At 47.5% G+C, this 17,290-nt stretch overlaps 2 long non-coding RNA genes across 4 annotated transcripts; one reads left to right on the top strand and one right to left on the bottom strand.

The window, feature by feature from the left end:
• Positions 1-4,199: 4,199 nt before the first annotated feature.
• LOC122379440 lies at positions 4,200-7,502 on the top strand. Its single transcript, XR_006256182.1, has 3 exons — positions 4,200-4,668; positions 5,532-5,623; positions 6,455-7,502. It is a non-coding gene; the product is annotated as an uncharacterized LOC122379440 (long non-coding RNA).
• Positions 7,503-8,136: 634 nt separating this feature from the next.
• LOC122379441 lies at positions 8,137-11,996 on the bottom strand. 3 transcript variants are annotated; one of them, XR_006256184.1, is made up of 3 exons: positions 11,670-11,996; positions 11,044-11,156; positions 8,137-9,226 (listed from the first exon to the last, which is right to left on the bottom strand). It is a non-coding gene; the product is annotated as an uncharacterized LOC122379441 (long non-coding RNA). The 3 variants fall into 3 exon arrangements; XR_006256185.1 differs by having other exon boundaries at positions 11,760-11,778; XR_006256183.1 differs by lacking the exon at positions 11,670-11,996 and having other exon boundaries at positions 11,044-11,662.
• Between the last annotated feature and the right edge of the window lie 5,294 nt (positions 11,997-17,290).

The raw sequence follows: 17,290 nt of genomic DNA, 5'->3' as shown, positions 1-17,290 counted from the left end.
TTCCGTCTTTACATCGCGCTCCTTCCCGCTGATTATATTAGATTCGCGTCAAATTCGGTGAGAAGACTTAGAAATGTACAGGCAATCATATGGTCAAAGAATTTTGAAAATCGGCCAGTAACAACTTGAGTTATGAGTGTGTAAACACAAAATTGTGATTGCCGCGTTTCCCGCGTCGGCCGATGCCTCTTCAGCCGGCGACATCTTACCCTTAGCATGCTTCTAACTGCCATATTTATTGTTGGATTATCTAGAAACTCAAAATACATACTCACCAATGTTTGCTCTTTCGTATAGTGAAAGATTTTAAAAAATCGGCCGGTAACTTTTTGAGTTATCGGCGTGTAAACGCAAAAAAGTCGCTAATATGGCAGATTTGACCACAATTGACCTCATTTGACCTTGAAGATATTGACCTAGGGTCATGAAATTCACACACAACAGATTTCCCCATGGCCCCCACCTACCCTCCAAATTTCGTCTTTCTAGCTCCAGTGGGAGCTGAGATCTTAGGGGGGGGCGACATCCGCCCCCCCTTCCACTGGGCGTAGTACTCGCAACCCTTCCACTGCGCGTGTTAACTAGTTGACTACACACAGAAAAATATTAACACCGTTAGCGGTGTAATTGCACAGTACATATCTGAGCACTTGTGGAAAGTTAATTTAGTCCCTTCCCCGCTTAAATTACTCGCGCTTCCAAATGAACACCAGGAAGAAGGTAATAGAACACTGTTAGGAGGGTTGGGTGTTTTGCTACATGTAGCAAAACACCCAACCCTCCTAACAGTGTTCTATTACCTTCTTCCTGGTGTTCATTTGGAAGCGCGAGTAATTTGTAGATAACATGTAGCAAAACACCCAACCCTCCTAACAGTGTTCTATTACCTTCTTCCTGGTGTTCATTTGGAAGCGCGAGTAATTTAAGCGGGGAAGGGACTAAATTAACTTTCCTCAAGTGCTCAGATATGTACTGTGCAATTACACCGCTAACGGTGTCAATATTTTTCTGTGTGTACCTTAGGTAGGATTCAGGAAAAAAATAACATCAGCCTGTAGCGAATCTTTGGACAAAATGACAACCGTTACCAATAATCCCACTGAATTTCCAGCTTCCGGTCCAACGGTTGTGATTTTGGATAACCGTTCGCAAATTCCTGTATATGTCTTCTTTACTTCACCATGAAGCGCACCTCATCATTGCACTCGGCACTGGGCACGGGTATCACAGAGCTGCACAAGCTAGGTGTCACCATCTTTTACTTTGCCTTTGATAAAAACTGAAGTTTGAGCTAACTCCAGTTGGCGATCATGCAGCTCAATGAACGCCGCCTAGGAGCCGTGAAGCGCTGTTCGGTTGGCTACCGATGAATACCATTATGCCGCAGAGTGGCTCACTGCAGCCGCCAGGAAATGCACGTCCCGGTGCGTCACGGCCGACACACGGCCGCAAGTTATCCGATCGGGTGCCGGCATCGATTGCTCGTCTCAACTGCGCATCGTTTGTCCCCATGACTGCGTTCGAAGGCGTAGCACGTAAAACAAAGCCGCGATATCCAACACCAGTTGTCGGTGGCTGTGGGAAGTGGGAGCGCCGACCACCGACCGTTGAAAACTTCGGAGAACAATCTCACGCCGATCTGAACAGTTCGGGAAGATGTCTAATTTTTGCGGATATAGATAGAACCATGCAAGCATGCGTTTGACCGTGGTTTAATTGACCTGTTCAGGCAGACGAAGTGAGTGGATTTTTTTTTCAAAAAGATCTCTTCCTCTACGGAATATTCTTTTACTCATGTCGATCATATCTATTTTATTTTCAAATGATGGTTCTACATCATGGTTAATGATGGTTCTGTATCAATTGCTCTCCTTTCAGAGCGTATTTGTTGTCTTTATAAGCATGCTCTTCCTAGTCCTAGAGAATGTTAGTTAACAAAGCCAATATTTTAGCATATAGTTAGATGAAGGACGAGTGACATCGGATAAATCACAGCATCAACACTATTTTTTATGACGCTAATTGCAAAAACCGCTCGACACTGAGTTTATCGATGTTTTGTTGCATATCGCACCCACCGGACTTGCAGCTCAACTTTTTTCAGCCGTGACGTGGCGAACTCGAAGAAGTGCTGAGCTGAGGCACACCTGCTCCAAGTTCATGGTAATGAAACCCCAGGCCCGTAGACTTTCAGAAGTCTGAACGCCACCTCCCTGATTTTCCGCACCTAGTGGTCCGGCCTGTCCGCCACGACACGAACTGCGGTAAGTGCGGTATTGTGTACGTTTTAACGAACGTGCACACCTGATTAACACTTCATTTTCTTTTCACAACGGCTTCTCCTCACAGCTGGGAAATGTTACAATGAACCAGAATCTCAGCAATCCCTGGAATGTCACATATTGTTGTGTCATTTCCTCAGAAGGACTAGCAGCTTCTCCGCTATCCCGCGCCCCGCTGGGCTATTCAGCCATACGCGCCCTGCTGGGGGGGGGGGGGGCAGATTCTGCCCCCCCCCCTGTCTAACTTCCGAACCGATGGTCGTAGAAAGACGGGGAAAACGGCAATCGAAAGCTCTCAACAAGGCGGATCTTAAGAGCCCATTTTCTTTGCTTAAGTAGGTCAGAGGTCACGTCAAGGTCAGGTCAAGGGTACAAAATGCAAGTTTCTACAGTATCGGCCTTGCACCGTAGTTGCCGAAGAATGGACTGAGACTGATTGCCCAAAACGTGTTCTTAGACTACCAAGACAATATTCGTTGCACACAATGTCATTCAAAGGTCAAGGTCAAGGTCAGGTCAGGTCAGGTCAGGTCACCAAAAACAAAATATAGAAAAGGGCATGTGCGACACATGTTTTATGAGTCATTTTACTCATGGAATTCAATAGGCACACTCAATAAGTGATGTGGACCACCTCTGGATGAATTTCAGGTCGAGGTCAGGTCAAAGTCAGGTCAAGTGAGGTCAAATTTTGAAGTTGGTTGTTACGGCCTCAAAAGGTGTCTATCCGATGCAGTTTTTCACGGCGAATCGAATGGTGCTATTTTTGTTTCCGTACGAGGTCTAGAACTTCCAAAAAGTCATTTTTTTCAAAAATTTTGTGTGTCGTGACGTCATAAAAGTTTGAATAACTCCTACATTTTTGAACCGATTCTTTTAAAAATTGGTATATAGGTGCACATAGACTACTTCTTTGACATATATTCCGTTTTTTTTTCGACACACTTAAAATTTTGGATTTTATAATTATTTTCCAAAAAAGTCAGTTTTTTGAAGAAAAAAAATTTGGGCCAAAATCCCAAATTTTCAAAAAAAAACGAGATAGCCATTTGATAGACAAAGTAGAATCACGTATAACCTTTTTTGTTACGTCTTGATTCTTTAAAAAATGAAGATGTTAGCGGCGTTTGAAATTTTGCCGTTTTTGAGGCGAAAATGGCGAACATGACGTCACTAAAACGTCAATACCTCAAAAAAAAAATTTCGACGGATTTCGCTCAAATTTTCAGGGAACGTGTCAAATTGATGTATGATAAGGTACTTAAAGTTTGACGTTGCTGGCGTAACGCGTTTAGAAGTTATTGGCGAAAAACGGACGGGAGGCAGATTCTGCCCCCCCCCCCCCCCAGCGGGGCGCGGGCTATGGTTCAAAACTTCAAACGCACTGCCTGTATGGGTGTTTCCCTCGCCATTCCTTTGGGCAAATTGCCTAACATTTCTGGCGTGGCAACTAACCTTTATTGATTTGCGCTCAACTGAAAAGGTTAGTAGCACCTTTTAAAGGTAGACTGCCACCTTTTTTTTCACAAAACGGTTTTCACTAGAGCTGAGCCACCTATGTCCCAGACTGAAGTTGGTTTTCCGAAATTCGAACCCGTTTGCGAGAAATCGGAGACCAAAGTTCAGTTTGATGCCATTTTTTTAGTTCAAGAAAACCGGCATCTCTACGTTTATCGATAACTTTGAAACATTAGTTTTCTTATCTTTTGGCAAAAATATGTCGAAACTTTGATTGTTTCGAGATCAGAGAAGAATTTTGGAGTGTCAAAATAAAATTTAGACTAATATATTCAGTAGTTCATTTTTTCCAAAAAAGTGTGGGAAATGGGGTTTAACATGGGCCGGACCCATTCCAAATGAGCCATGATTTTTAAATGTTTTACGAAGTTAAATGCAAAATAAATTAAACCTGGCCAGTTTCTTTGAAAATTATATATTAATTATCAACATACAACCTTACTTTTTTAAATAAAATGCAATAATATGACAAAGGAATCATGTCTAAGGCGACTGGATTTTTTTACCATGTTCAAAAAAACCTTCATGCATTCATGGTCGGGAATGGTATACGATGGATTAGCTATTTTTTCTCATGTTCTTGTGTAATGATATTGTCCAAAATGGTATCAGAAGATTATTTCAGAGGGTAAAAACAAACTATGAAGCCCTATATCCCGTATGTCGGTTTTTAAAAAAAGTGTGGGAAATGGGCTTCAGCATTGTGAGACGTTTGAAGTTTTTCTTTCATATGGTGGCTTTTGAACTTGACCTCGATCGGAAGAAACTGAAACACATTTTGGCCCTTTCTTATAGGTATCTTGTTTTGGCCGGCAAGAATTTGAAGTGAGGCGAAATATGAGTTCTGTTTTTCCGTACGAAGGCATAGGTAAGAAAAATATGGGAATATGTATTTTTCCTTTCAGAAAGTCTTGCAGAAATAGGTACTGCTTATGAATTAGATATTGATATGGATGTCGGGTCAGGGTGGTATTGGTCTTGTTTTTCAGCAAATTGAAATGTCCCATTCGGATGGTTTGCTATGGGCATTGTAAATGATCATTTTTTCTTAGCTAGCTCTTTGACATGGGTGTAGGAGCAGACAAAATATGGGTGGAGGATGGGGTCATGTTATTGTCATTGTCAAATAGTCAGCCATAACTTTGCTGGGTCAACATGATTCTTACATTGGAAAGCCCGGACTAGATAAAATAAATGCTCTGCTGAATATGACCAGCGTAGTAGTGGGATTGCACCTGAAAATTCATTGCACATCTGGCGATCTGGCATAACATCCTCTCTAGAGCCGTCCGCAGGGGAAATCTGCTGCTAAATTGACCAGACTACCGACTAAATTTGGCAACAGGGCTTTCGCTAAAATAAAAAATCTGTAGCCGCCCTGCGCCGTAAATTTCAGGTGCCAACATGCGCTGAATTCGGCGCATGTGAAGTTACGCCTGACATGCACTGAAAGTTTTGGCGCAATCATGCCACTATGCAGGACATATTCAGCATAACGTGAATTTTTCCAGTCTGGAGCCAAATAGTAATGTCAGCACTGAGAAATTAGGATGTTGTCAACATAACCTTCAACATATTTGTCAATTTTAGTTACAATTTATCACTAATGGGTACCTATTGTTATCATTTGGTAGGTACCTACATTGCATCCTAGCTTGTCATCATAGCAAACATGCAGATATCTAAAGAAATGTTTGTTGGTCCTTCTAAGCTGTTGAAATTTCTCCACAGTCAACACAATGCAGTATGCTGGGAGCACAAAACGAAGGCATCCGTGGAAGGAACAGCAATGCTGGGATCAGGCTGTTCGCAGAAAGTGATCAGTAAGTTACCTGTGCATACTGCTGTTTTTTTATACAGGGAGGGGGTTAGAGTTTAAACATGTCTCAGCAAGATTATTGCATGAAAATTAAATGATATTTGAATGCTGATAATTATAGATACTAGAAAGAGTAATCATAAAGCAGGCATTGCACTTCCCTGCAAACACCTGAATGAGCTGAAGGCGGGCATTGTATGAAGACAGATGAAAATAACGAACATAATCTAACCAGGCCTGACCTTACCTACTTACCGACAACCTACCAGCCTACAGCCTAAATACCTACAAGCTACCAGCTTACCACCAGTCACAATGCCTTCAGCTGTTCAGGGAAGAGCAGCGTCTGCTTTACGACTAGGTACTGATAGGCGGGTAACGAAACTGATTGGTTCCAGCCAGGAGTAATTTTCCTTCTAAAGAAAACAAAGTGTTGATTATATAACAGACTAAAGAAAAATATAGTCTGCTCCATACCAAGCTTATGGTCTAAGTTGCTTTGCCAAGTTGCTTCTTGGTTCAATAATGTGTCTCTTAACCCTCGCCCTGGCAGGGGGGGGGGTTGATGCACCCCCCAAGGCCAATCGCGAGGGGGGGTCGCATCAATCCCCCCCCCCTGCCAGGCCGTGTTATGAAAAATGCCCTGCCAGGGCGAGGGTTAATGTAGGAGCTATGCACACATAAAGCATGTGTTGTTTACAGCATGGTACTTCGGCTGCAAGCTTGAAATGGAACAGACTTTAGTCTTATCTGCGTATGGTAGCTCGAGCAGAGGTATTACATCTGCTTACGTGTCCCGTAGCAGCATTTTACACCTTGTCCTGCTCTCCCACAGAGCGCGCAAGCCACCAGCCAGCTGACGCAGAGCCCAGAGGGCGTTCGCCACCAACATCCGCACGGCGCAGCTGCAGAGATGATTTCTGCCATGGAGCAGCATCCGCGGCTCCATAACATCATCCTTCCATCATTCTCCATCATCATTCCCGGAGCTCACCCGGCGGCGCCCGCGCCCCGCCTGGCCGTCCAGCTTGCGCGCTCCGCCGCGCGCCGCGGGCCCGGCTCGCCGGAACGTCCGGCTTAGTTCGGCGTTTGAGGCGCGGCGGGGGGCACCGTCTCTGTGCCCTGCTCCGGGTCCCCGCCGCCTGCGGTCTCTTCTGCTGCCGCCACTGAGGGGAGCGGCTCTTCTTTGAAGACGGCATCGGTCGACGGTGATGCTGGCGGGCCGGTGGCGCGTGCCCCGTCGGCAGCGCGCCTCGGAAGGACGCTGGTGACGACGAATCTTCATCGCCGTCGGCACCGGTCGCGAGCGAGTCGCTGTTTAGTTGGCCTGCTACAGACTTTGCTGTGCCAAAAAGTGCGACTGTGGCCAGACTGGTATACGATTTGTCAGTGCTTACGCCCCTCTTGCCGTGCCGGCCGTGCTCTTTGCCGTCTATTGAGGATGCGTTAGAGTTATCGTTTTGGGGTTTTATACCGGTATCAAGATTGATTTAAAAGATGGATTTCATCACATTCCTCGCGCACGTTCCACACGTCCTTTTGGTGTTTTGTATGATGGTAAAACGTGCTTATACCTTTTCTCTGTTACCAATGGGCCCTATTAGGTACTGCATCTCCTGCATTATTAGGTAGAGATGCAGTACCATTATTAGGTACTGCATTATTAGGTACTGAAGGAGATGCAGTTAGGTACTGCATCTCCTTCGGAGATGCAGTACCTAACAGATGCTTTCAGTGAACTTGTAGAGTCGAGATTTAACGTCAGGTGTTTGGCGTATTTAGATGATTTTCTTTTTATGTCCAAGGACGCTGAATGGTATCGCTGCGTTTCTGACTAGTGTTGGGTTGTGTATTAATTTCAATAAATTAGTTCTCGTTCCGTCGCATGTTTTTACGTTTCTTGGTGTGTCGATTGACTTTGGGCGTGATTCTGCGCGTGTTCAGGATAATGCCTTGTCACTATTGCGGGATGGCCGTGGTCCAAGCACAGTCGCTGTGACAGACGGTTCGATGTGTCGACCAATCATGTTGCTTCGTTTTTGGCGCCTTGTGTGTTGTCCGGTCTGTCAAGACTCAGCTGGCTCAGTCTCGACTCTGGCTCTGGCTGGCTCAGTCTCAGTCTCATCAGAGAGCGAAAGGAGCTGCGCGCGCGGCTGCAGCAATTCATCGGCGGCGGCGCTGTGAACGCTGTGTCGGCGGCGCGCGAACAGGAGCTGATCGCGCTAAACGAGGACCGCCAGCAGCTTGTCCATCTGCAGCAGCTGGTGTTGCAGCTGATGGGCGGCCAGCAGCCGGCGGCGGTCGCTACCCCCCCCCCCCCGCCGGTCCTGTGTGCGGGGACCGCCGCGCCCGGCAGTGATGGAGGGTACTATGGCGGTGTTACATTCCTAACTGTTGTCACATATCAACTGAGAACCGTCCGGAGGCAGTTACCGCCGGCCGGCACCTACTCACCGTGGCCGTATTTTTTATATGGAGAGAGGAGAGAGAGGAGAGAGTTGTTCAGAGAATATCAGGTTGTTAGAGAATACAGTGTATATTTATTATTTGAATCGAGCGAGTCGCGTGTTCCACGAGCGGGACTTGGAGCAAAAAGCTGGCACTGAGATACAACGAACAGAACGTGGCGTCGAGCAGGAACGCCCCCGGCTATGTACACGGTGCTGCTGGGCGCGCGACCAACAAAACACGGGAATGCATCAACATCAAAGACACACGGTACATCAAAGCCCTCCGCGCCATCGCTGGGTCCGTCGGCACCGCTAGCGCTTCTACAAAACAAGCACGCACACAGAGACGCCATTTCCAAACGCACGCATACACAGAACAAAAACGCACACGCACGTCCATTCGTTTCACTCAGTCACCCATGAACGGCTTGGGTTTCCGGACGGTCACCAGCCGGCGGGGCCGCGCCGCGGCAATAGGCGTGAGTCTCCTCGTTGAGCTTGCTGAGCGCGCTGCCACCGGAGGCGGACGGGGCGCCGCCGGCCGCGCCGTCCTTCGCGTCGCTCACCTCCACCTCGACCCCACTGTCGGAGTCCTCGGCGGCGGCGCGCCGGCGCAGCTGCTCGCAGATCTCCTCTGTGACGAAGGTTGCGCACTTGGGGTCGCGCATCAGCGGCGTGAACTCGAGCTCTGGCCGGCCCTGGTGCAGGCGCCTGGCGCAGGTACTAGGTAGTGCTCCGTCAGCGGCCGCGGCTGCACCACGGCAGCGCGCGATGCTCGCACAGCTCGCACTCACGCTCCACGGGAGCCGGCGCCGACTCCGGTCGCCGCCGCTTCACAGGCGTCGAGCTGGCCTGAGACGAGCCCTTTGCCGCACTGCCCGAGCCCGTGTGAGGGATGATTGTGAATTGTGATCTCGTTGTTGATTTTGATGGGCTGTCCGGTGGCGGCCGCCGCCGCAGCTGCCTTCCTACGGCCAAACGACTCCATAATCTTCTTGGCGACGACAGAGTGAGAGCTGTAGACGTCATTCTCGAACTGTTTGTATACATATGCGAATGTGGCCGTACAGACGGTGCACTTGTAGGGAAAGGTGCACCGGGTTCAGCATCACAAGGTGGTCCTTAAAGACGTGGTGCAGGAGCTTCCACTGGTACACCTGACGCACACAGAGAAAACACGTCACCGGTAAATCCCAGTTTGAAGTGAAGGAAGATGTGCATGAAATCCTAGGACCAGACAACTCGCAGGAGGGAAGTCCACAAATGACGCAACATCACTATTCACTACAACCTCGTATCGCACAGCAATGTAAAATCATTAACGGTACCTAATGGTCTCCCTAATAACCAGTGTACGTGTATCTCCAACCCGAGCCGCCTCCCCCTATAAGATCAAGACTTGTACCATGTGTCCTAAGTAATAAGTTCACCTGTATCAAGTTCACCTAGCACCACTTTTCTGGAGGAAAAGTGGTTCATGTTTTAGTGCCATCTTTCATTATAGAAAGACAATGATGTTGAATGTGTTTTCTGATGAACCACAAAGTGAAAATCAGTGATTTATTGGTGCATTGTATTTAAGAATTCCTTTTGAATTATCATGAGCAGAGTTGAATACCTCCTTTTGCACTCTTTAGAAAATGAAGAGACTCACAAAACTAAAACATGATTAGAAAGAACACATCCTTAGAAATGTTTTGTGTACTAACCATATTTTTTTCACAAAACATTTATAACTTCCACCAAACCACACAATGAGTCAGGTGAGATTATCTTACATTAGGTAAGGTTAGGTAAGGTTAGATTAGGTTGTACAGGGTGTTTCTGAAAATGCTGACACATTTGTTTTGGTATTTGGAGGAATTTACTGCAATTAAATGCACGTGTTCAATGCACGAGACGAAAGAATAGTTTTTGAAAATTTGTTTGACAGCATCGGTGCTTTCATTCAATACGCCGTATTACTGACACGAAGGAAAATGCTAAGATAGTGCATTTCTACTTCGAAACCAATTCTGTTGTTTTGACACAATGGCGCTGATCTGGATCTGCATCTTGATCTAATTTGGACAACCGGATCTGGAGCGAGAAGGCCCAGGACGAGGTCGCAGAAGATCAGCCGCACCCGCCCCGATGCACTGCATGGTGCGCTGTGAGCAGCACGGGCATTATCAGCCCAATCTGGATCGAAGATGTCGCGGGCGACGTCCTCACGGTGACGGCGGAGCGCTATCTGCAGGTCCTCGAGAAGTTCTGGACTGCGCTCCAGAGGAAGTCCAGTGGTATGATCAGTGGTTGCAGCAGGATCGTGCCCCCGCTCATGCAGCCACTGTGACCCTACAGTGGCTGCAGGAGCGCTTTGGGGGAGGGGGGGCTCATTTCCCGAGGCACCCCCACCAGGTGGCCACCGAGGTCTCCGGACCTCACGCCGGGAGACTTCTACCTCTGGGGTCATGTCAAGGAAAGAGCCTACAAGAGTGAACCCCGAGACATTCCCGAGCTGAAGGCTGCGGTCCGCGCGTGCGTGAGGGCGGTGACGCCCCAGGAGCGCCGCCGAGTTCTGGAAGCAGTGCACCGTCGGGTCGAACTCTGTTTGGCTTGAAGTGGTGGTCGCTTCGAGCACCTGCTCTAGGTTCCGAGAAGGGGATCAAATAGTGATCATTGGCGATGGATGTGAATTTTTAATGATGACTGATTAGTTGTAGCCTATGACGATGGGTGTGCGTCAATAAACATGAGAGATATGGGAGAAATAAATGTGTCAGCATTTTCAGAAACACCCTGTATTATTTCTGCTTGTAGTGTACCTGACTTTTCAAGGTAGGTACATGATAATTTTAATTGCAATAATCACTTTAAAGTATATATTGGCTAGCAACCTAGATAAAGGCTAGGCCACACATGGCAATTAAATAAATATTAACAATTGTTTCATGCTTTCACATCACATCGTAAGAAACATTCAGTTATTTACCTTTGGGGCTCGGGCTGGGCGGTGGGTGAAAAATTGAGAATTCTTCTTGCCCCTCGACCACCTCCTCTCCTCACCCGTCCTCGTCCTCTCCCTCGCTCACCAGGCATCTTCACCTGGAAGGTAGGCATACAGAAATGGGCCAGTCTGCAAAACGTGGCAGGTCTTGACAATATGTTGTCGGGGCACACACCACAGGTTGTGGCAGGTTTGAGGAATTTTGGGGCAGAAGCAAGGAAATCTGGGGCAGAAGTTGAAAGCTTGTCACAGCATTGATTCGTTTCGCTTCTCATACTTATTAAATGATGCACTTCATCATTATATCATTTTCATCATATTCATGAGGGGCCCTTATGAAAGGAATTGGTTTGCCCAGGTCTCGGCATTCCGCTTTGGGCAATGTTTTGCCTGTCCCAAACATCTTGTCACGGATTGAGCTCCCTGCCACACTTTGAAGACTGGGAAATTGGTGCTGGAATGGAAACACTATCAGATTCATGACAATTTTCCAATACCACAGGTATTTGTTATTCAAATAGCCTTTGTCTCAACTTAGTCTATCACTATTCATATAAACCTGGAAATAGTCTAGCTTTTAATATCACATGCCAAAATACATGCATATATACCTATCACATGAATCAGAATTGGAATATTTTAAGATATAGATAACATAACTCATTAAAACAGGCAATTCAAAAAGCGTAAACAGGACATACATAACCAAAGCAAGGATCATTGTATATTTCAATTGTAACATGCGCGCCGTTTATGGCGACAAAACCCGCTTCCATATCTTATGACCTTGAAGTCTAGTGATGTGTCAACATTGTCGCTAGACATTAGCCGATTGATAATTTATGATAATCGATAATTTTTTTACGCGATTCACGTGATGATAGCTTGCCAGGTGAATTCTAAAATTTCGTTTTATCCAGGGAAAAAATCATGGGCCAATCTGAGAAAACTTTTTGAAGGCGGCAGTCTTCCTTTAATGCAACCCAAGCATGTATCACGGACCGGGTCTATAGAACATTGTGTTTACCTGCTGGGCAGCAACAGCATGGCGGCGCGATACTGGCAGTGAAACATGCCCAAGGATCTATCAATTATATCGAGTGTATTGATTTTAAAGATAAGCAAAGTGGCACAGGTGGGGAGTAATGGATCATTACAGTTGCATTTTAACGGCATTCCTTGGATTTGAGCACCGCTTTTAGACCGCCATGTGTGTAGTGCGATGCATGATATGTATTATGTAACCTTCTTGGGAGAGAAAATAAACGTTAGATCAGTTAATGACCCGGATTGCATGTAATGCAAAAGTAATTGCAAAATAAGAAAATTGTAATAAAAACATCATATTGTCCCAATTCCATATTTTGATTGAGAGTTATTGATTGAGTCTGGAATATCTACTTTCACTGTTTGCACGTGTCCCTTTTCTTAGGAATGCAAATTGTAACACGATTAATAGGTATGTAACGATTCATCACTTATTATATCAATATAATACGACCCTTGTCATACTTACCCGACCCTCGTCACACCAAACTGCCACGTGTCACATTCTGTCACATAATAAATTTCAGCTTATACGTCAGCGTAGTTTTTCACCTCACATTACCGCTACCATCAATCATAGTCCCCGGAATGTATGCAGTCATGCACTGAAACTTTTCACCCAAGTGCCACCGTCCTAGCAGTGGCAGTAAAATGAGCAGTTATATCGCCAGGAATGCAGTGCTAAGTCCTCAATATGACCGTTTAAAATGCAATAAAGGCGTTTGCAACTCACGCAGACTGCAGTTCACACTAGTTTGGAGCTTGTACGAAGCACAATAAACTGTAATATGTCGTCATTTCTGTTGGGTGTCATACCAAACGCTGCCGAGTTGACGGTACTAACGGTTCAGTCGTTTAGCATAATGCAACATTTGAATTCCATGGATGTGTCATTCGCTAAGTGTTTGACATCATAGTGAATTGCCAGGCCACGATGGCAAATTAACTGTTTTCTGCTTGTTGCTCTGAAGTTTTCGTGATGGCTTTCCAAAGTGAGGGTGTAAAAATTTGCGCAGCTCCTAAAATACGCAGTACTGAGTAAGATAGAGTCAGCTTTCATCAGTAGCATAGTGCATGGAAGGCATAGCATACTCATAAGACACAGTCGATGCAACTCTCAAAAGGTCAGCGATTCAACACCTGACTGCCCCGTTATTTGTTACAGCTCTAACATCCCGTGACCGCAGGAGCTCGGGCAACATGGTTGTGATATGCGCGCTATGCACAACAGTCAAGGAAATTCATGATATTCTGATAGACATAGTCAAGTTATTGCATCAGTATAGAACGTGGAGGACGATTCAGTGTTGGCCATCTATCTATAGATGGAGATGACTTGTTCACTTTGTTTTTGCTGTTTCCATGTCAAATAAAATAAAAGTGTAATGATAACACTAATGTATACAACGTATACACTAACGTATACAGTGCATGATGTTATGTCTCTGCTTAACGTTCTGGGCTCACGAAAAAAAATATCATGACATATACGTGACATTTCATTATTTGCTTTCAATTATACTATGGAACGACAGCAAGCCAGGACTCCACAAAACGGCTCAACCAGTACCTTCTGCCTTCTTTTGTATCAATCAATATGGAACTGAATAAATAACTCGCGTAGCAGTGTCATTCTATATCTTATGCCTTTACCAAATGTCAATCATTAGCTACTTAAGACCAGCAGTCAACGAACGGTTTCCCATTCCTGCAAATCAGTACAAGAATGAGGTTACTTACCGACAATCATCAGGGTTTTGTTCACCTATAGCGTTACGTCACTCTGCTCGTGACTATAAGGTGGAGTCGTGCGTATCTTTCAGCCAAGGTGACCCTTAGTGACCCGCCACCTTGTGCGTAGCCTTGGCACCCGGTTTCCCACAGCCTTCGCATAGCGCAGAGCCACGCAGCGTAACGTGGTGACACATTCCCTTGGGTCTCGTCAACCTGACGCCATAGCGTAACGCTGGCATGGTGAACGGGCTTATCGAACGGTCACGAAACCAGCACGGCACTGATGGGCTGTTTTGTCCTGGTAACGTGAGTGTGTGTTGGACGTTATAACCGTAATATTTCGCTTCATTTAGTCTGCAGGATAACATGTGTCCAGGTGGAAAGTTAATTGTTTTCAGGATAGGTAAACGGTAGAAATAAGTGACGCTCACATGACCCTAGCTTCTAAATGACCATGAAAAAGGAGAAAAGCAATGTTTTCCATCATAGGCGTAGGAACAGGGGGGGCCAGGTGGGCAAGTGCCCACCCACTTTTCGAGGTGGGGGGGCCAACCATGTGTTTTGGCCCACCCACTTTTTACTCGAGGCCCCTCGTCTCGATTTGAGAGGACGTCGTCACATTCCAGAATAAACAAACTCGGTAAAAATAAGTTCCACGAATCCCCACGCACGGACTCCAAGGGGCCGTGATGGATCCAAGGAGGCCCTCTGTTCATACTTATCAGTCGAAGCCCCTGAGACTGATGGCCTGAGAGGCCCTAGTGGATCTGAGGAGGCCCCAATATCCACACTGGTCTGGGAGGCCCCTCCATCCACACTAGTCAGAATAGGCCCCTGACACTGGCGGTCTAGCCGAGGCCCCCTACCCTCACTAGTCAGAGGAGGCCCCTCTATCCTCAATAGTCAGAAGAGGCCCCTGAGACTGATGATCTGGGAGGCCTATCCATCTACACTGTAGTCAAAGGAGGCCCCTGAGACTGATGACCTGAGAGGCCCTTATAATCACACCAGGCAGAAGAGGCCCATGATACTGATGGACTGAGAGGCCCTTCTATTCATACTGGCCACAGGAGACCCCCAAAACTTTCGGTCTGGGAGGTCCCTCAATCCGGCACCAGTCAGAAGAGTCTCCTGAGACTGATGGCCTGGGAAGCCCTTATATTCACACTAGGCAGAGGAGGCCCCTAAGACTGATGGTATGAGAGGCCCTCATATTTACACCAGTCAGAAGAGGCCCCCGAGGCTGATGGCTGTGAGGCCCTTCTGTTCATATAACTGGCCACTGGAGGTCCCTGAAACCGGTGGTCTGGGAGGGCCCTCTATCCACACTAGTCAGAAGAGGCCCCTCAGACCGATGGTCTGAGAGGCTCTTATATGCATACTGGCCACAAGAGGCCCCTGAGACTGATAGTCAGAGAGGTCCACTCGTAATGAATCTGAGGGGGCCCTCTATCCACATTTACACTTTTCTAGGGAGGCCCCCGGGACTGATGGTCTGAGAGGCCCTTTTATTTATACTGTCCGCAGGGGCCCCCTGAGATTAATGGTCTGAGAGGCTCTTCTATTTATACTAACCAGAAGAGGCCCCTAGGATTGATGGTCTAACAGGCCCTTCTATTTATACTAGCCAGAGGAGGCCCATGAGACTGATGGTCTGAGAGGCCCTTCTATTCAAACTAGGCAGATGAGGCCCCTGAGAATGATAGTCTGAAGAGCCATGCGGCGGCAACTGGCCGTGGCCATATTTCGGCTAGGTAGGGCCCCACAGAGCTCATGAGAGCACCTCAAGGGCTTTTAAGTAGACACGCTTATCCCCATAAGGGTGCCACGCCGGCTTCTGAAGGCTCCTTGTAGGCATCTAAGGGCCCTTTCCGGCCTCTAACGGCTCCACCCGCCTGTGATGGCTCCACACCAGTGTTTATGAGCGCCACACAGCGGCGCCTTTGAGGGTCATACTAGTGTCTCTTAGGGCCCTATATCGGTGGCTCTGGGGGCCCCACACCGGCGCCTCTGTGGGCCACCACACCTGTGCATCTCAAGGCTAGTCTATATGTACATCTGAAGGACCCACACCGACACCTCTGAGGGCCCCACACCAGTATCTCGGTGCTCTGAAGGCCCCACACCGGTGACTCTGAGGACTCACCGGCTCCTGAGAGCACCATGTTGATGTCTAACGGCTCCACAAGGCCACTGAAGGCACCACACAAACTCTCACTGGGCTCTAATGTCCATGTACCGGCCTCTGAGGGATTTAAGCCAGCGCATTCGTAGCTCCACACCAGCAATTGTAAGGGCTTCACACTGAAGTATCTGAGGGTTCCACACCGGTGTCTCTAAGGGCCACATACCGGCACCTCTGAGGGCCCCATACCGGCGTCTCCGAGGGTCCACATCTGGCGGGCACCCATCAGCGACTGAAGGTCCCACACTGTCGACTCCGAGAGTCCCATCTGCGTCTGGGAGCACCATGCCGTCTCTAAGAACCACAGCGGCTCCTCCGTACGAACGATGGGCGTCTGCATGCCAAAGGGGAGCGGTTCTGAGACAGTAGGGCACCTACGTGTAATAGAGGGGCGCCTATGAAGCCCATAGGGGCGCCTCAATGCGAAAGAGGGGCGCCTCTGAGGCCTACATATATGGGCGTCCACATGCAATAGAGGTCTGCAAATTGCAATTGATCAATGTCATGGGGGTGCATTCATAAGAAACAGGGGCGCCGGCATGGCAAAGAGAGGCGCCTTCAAGTGTCCATAAAAGAGAGACGCCTATGATAAGCGTACATTGTACAGGGTGACACAAAAAAGCGGTCATCACCAAAATTCGAATAACTTCGGAAGTTTTATTCAGATCATCACCAAACTTCGGCCACTTTAGGTCACACCTATGTAGCAGACATCCACCAAGTTTCAAGTCTTCACTACGAATACTTTTAGTACAGTGTGTGTTTTACGGACGCTCCACTATGTGCTCCAGGTGAGCGCCCCGGCGCTGCAGGGCGTAGGCACACCTGCATCCGGCGGGCAAAGTTGCCGATAACCCGATAAGAATAACGTTTCAGGGGTAGCACACCCCCTGAGCACGTCTCCAGAGGCCATTGCACTCTGTAAAGTGCACAGCCATCGGGTTATCGACAACTTTGCCCGCCGGATGCAAGTGTGCCTACGCCCTGCAGCGCCGTGGCGCTCACCTGGAGCACATTGTGGAGCGTCAGTAAAACACACACTGTACTAAAAGTATTCGTAGTGAAGACTTGAAACTTGGTGGATGTATGCTACATAGGTGTGACCTTAACCCTATTCCTGGCGGGCTCCGCCGGGACAAGAAACTGGCGGGGGGGCCGATTCGGCCCCCCCCCTTCAGATCTCAAAAACTACACATCGCAGCGACAAACGGCGAACGGCGTTTGATAGGTCGTTTAAAGATCTACAACTTTTACATAAAACATTTT

This window comes from Amphibalanus amphitrite, unplaced genomic scaffold (genome assembly GCF_019059575.1).
Source record: "Amphibalanus amphitrite isolate SeventyFive unplaced genomic scaffold, NRLGWU_Aamphi_draft 000078F_arrow, whole genome shotgun sequence".
In the NCBI taxonomy this organism is placed as follows: domain Eukaryota; kingdom Metazoa; phylum Arthropoda; class Thecostraca; order Balanomorpha; family Balanidae; genus Amphibalanus; species Amphibalanus amphitrite.
Note: the sequence above shows the minus strand (reverse complement) of the source record. Positions and strands in the feature narration are given on the sequence as shown.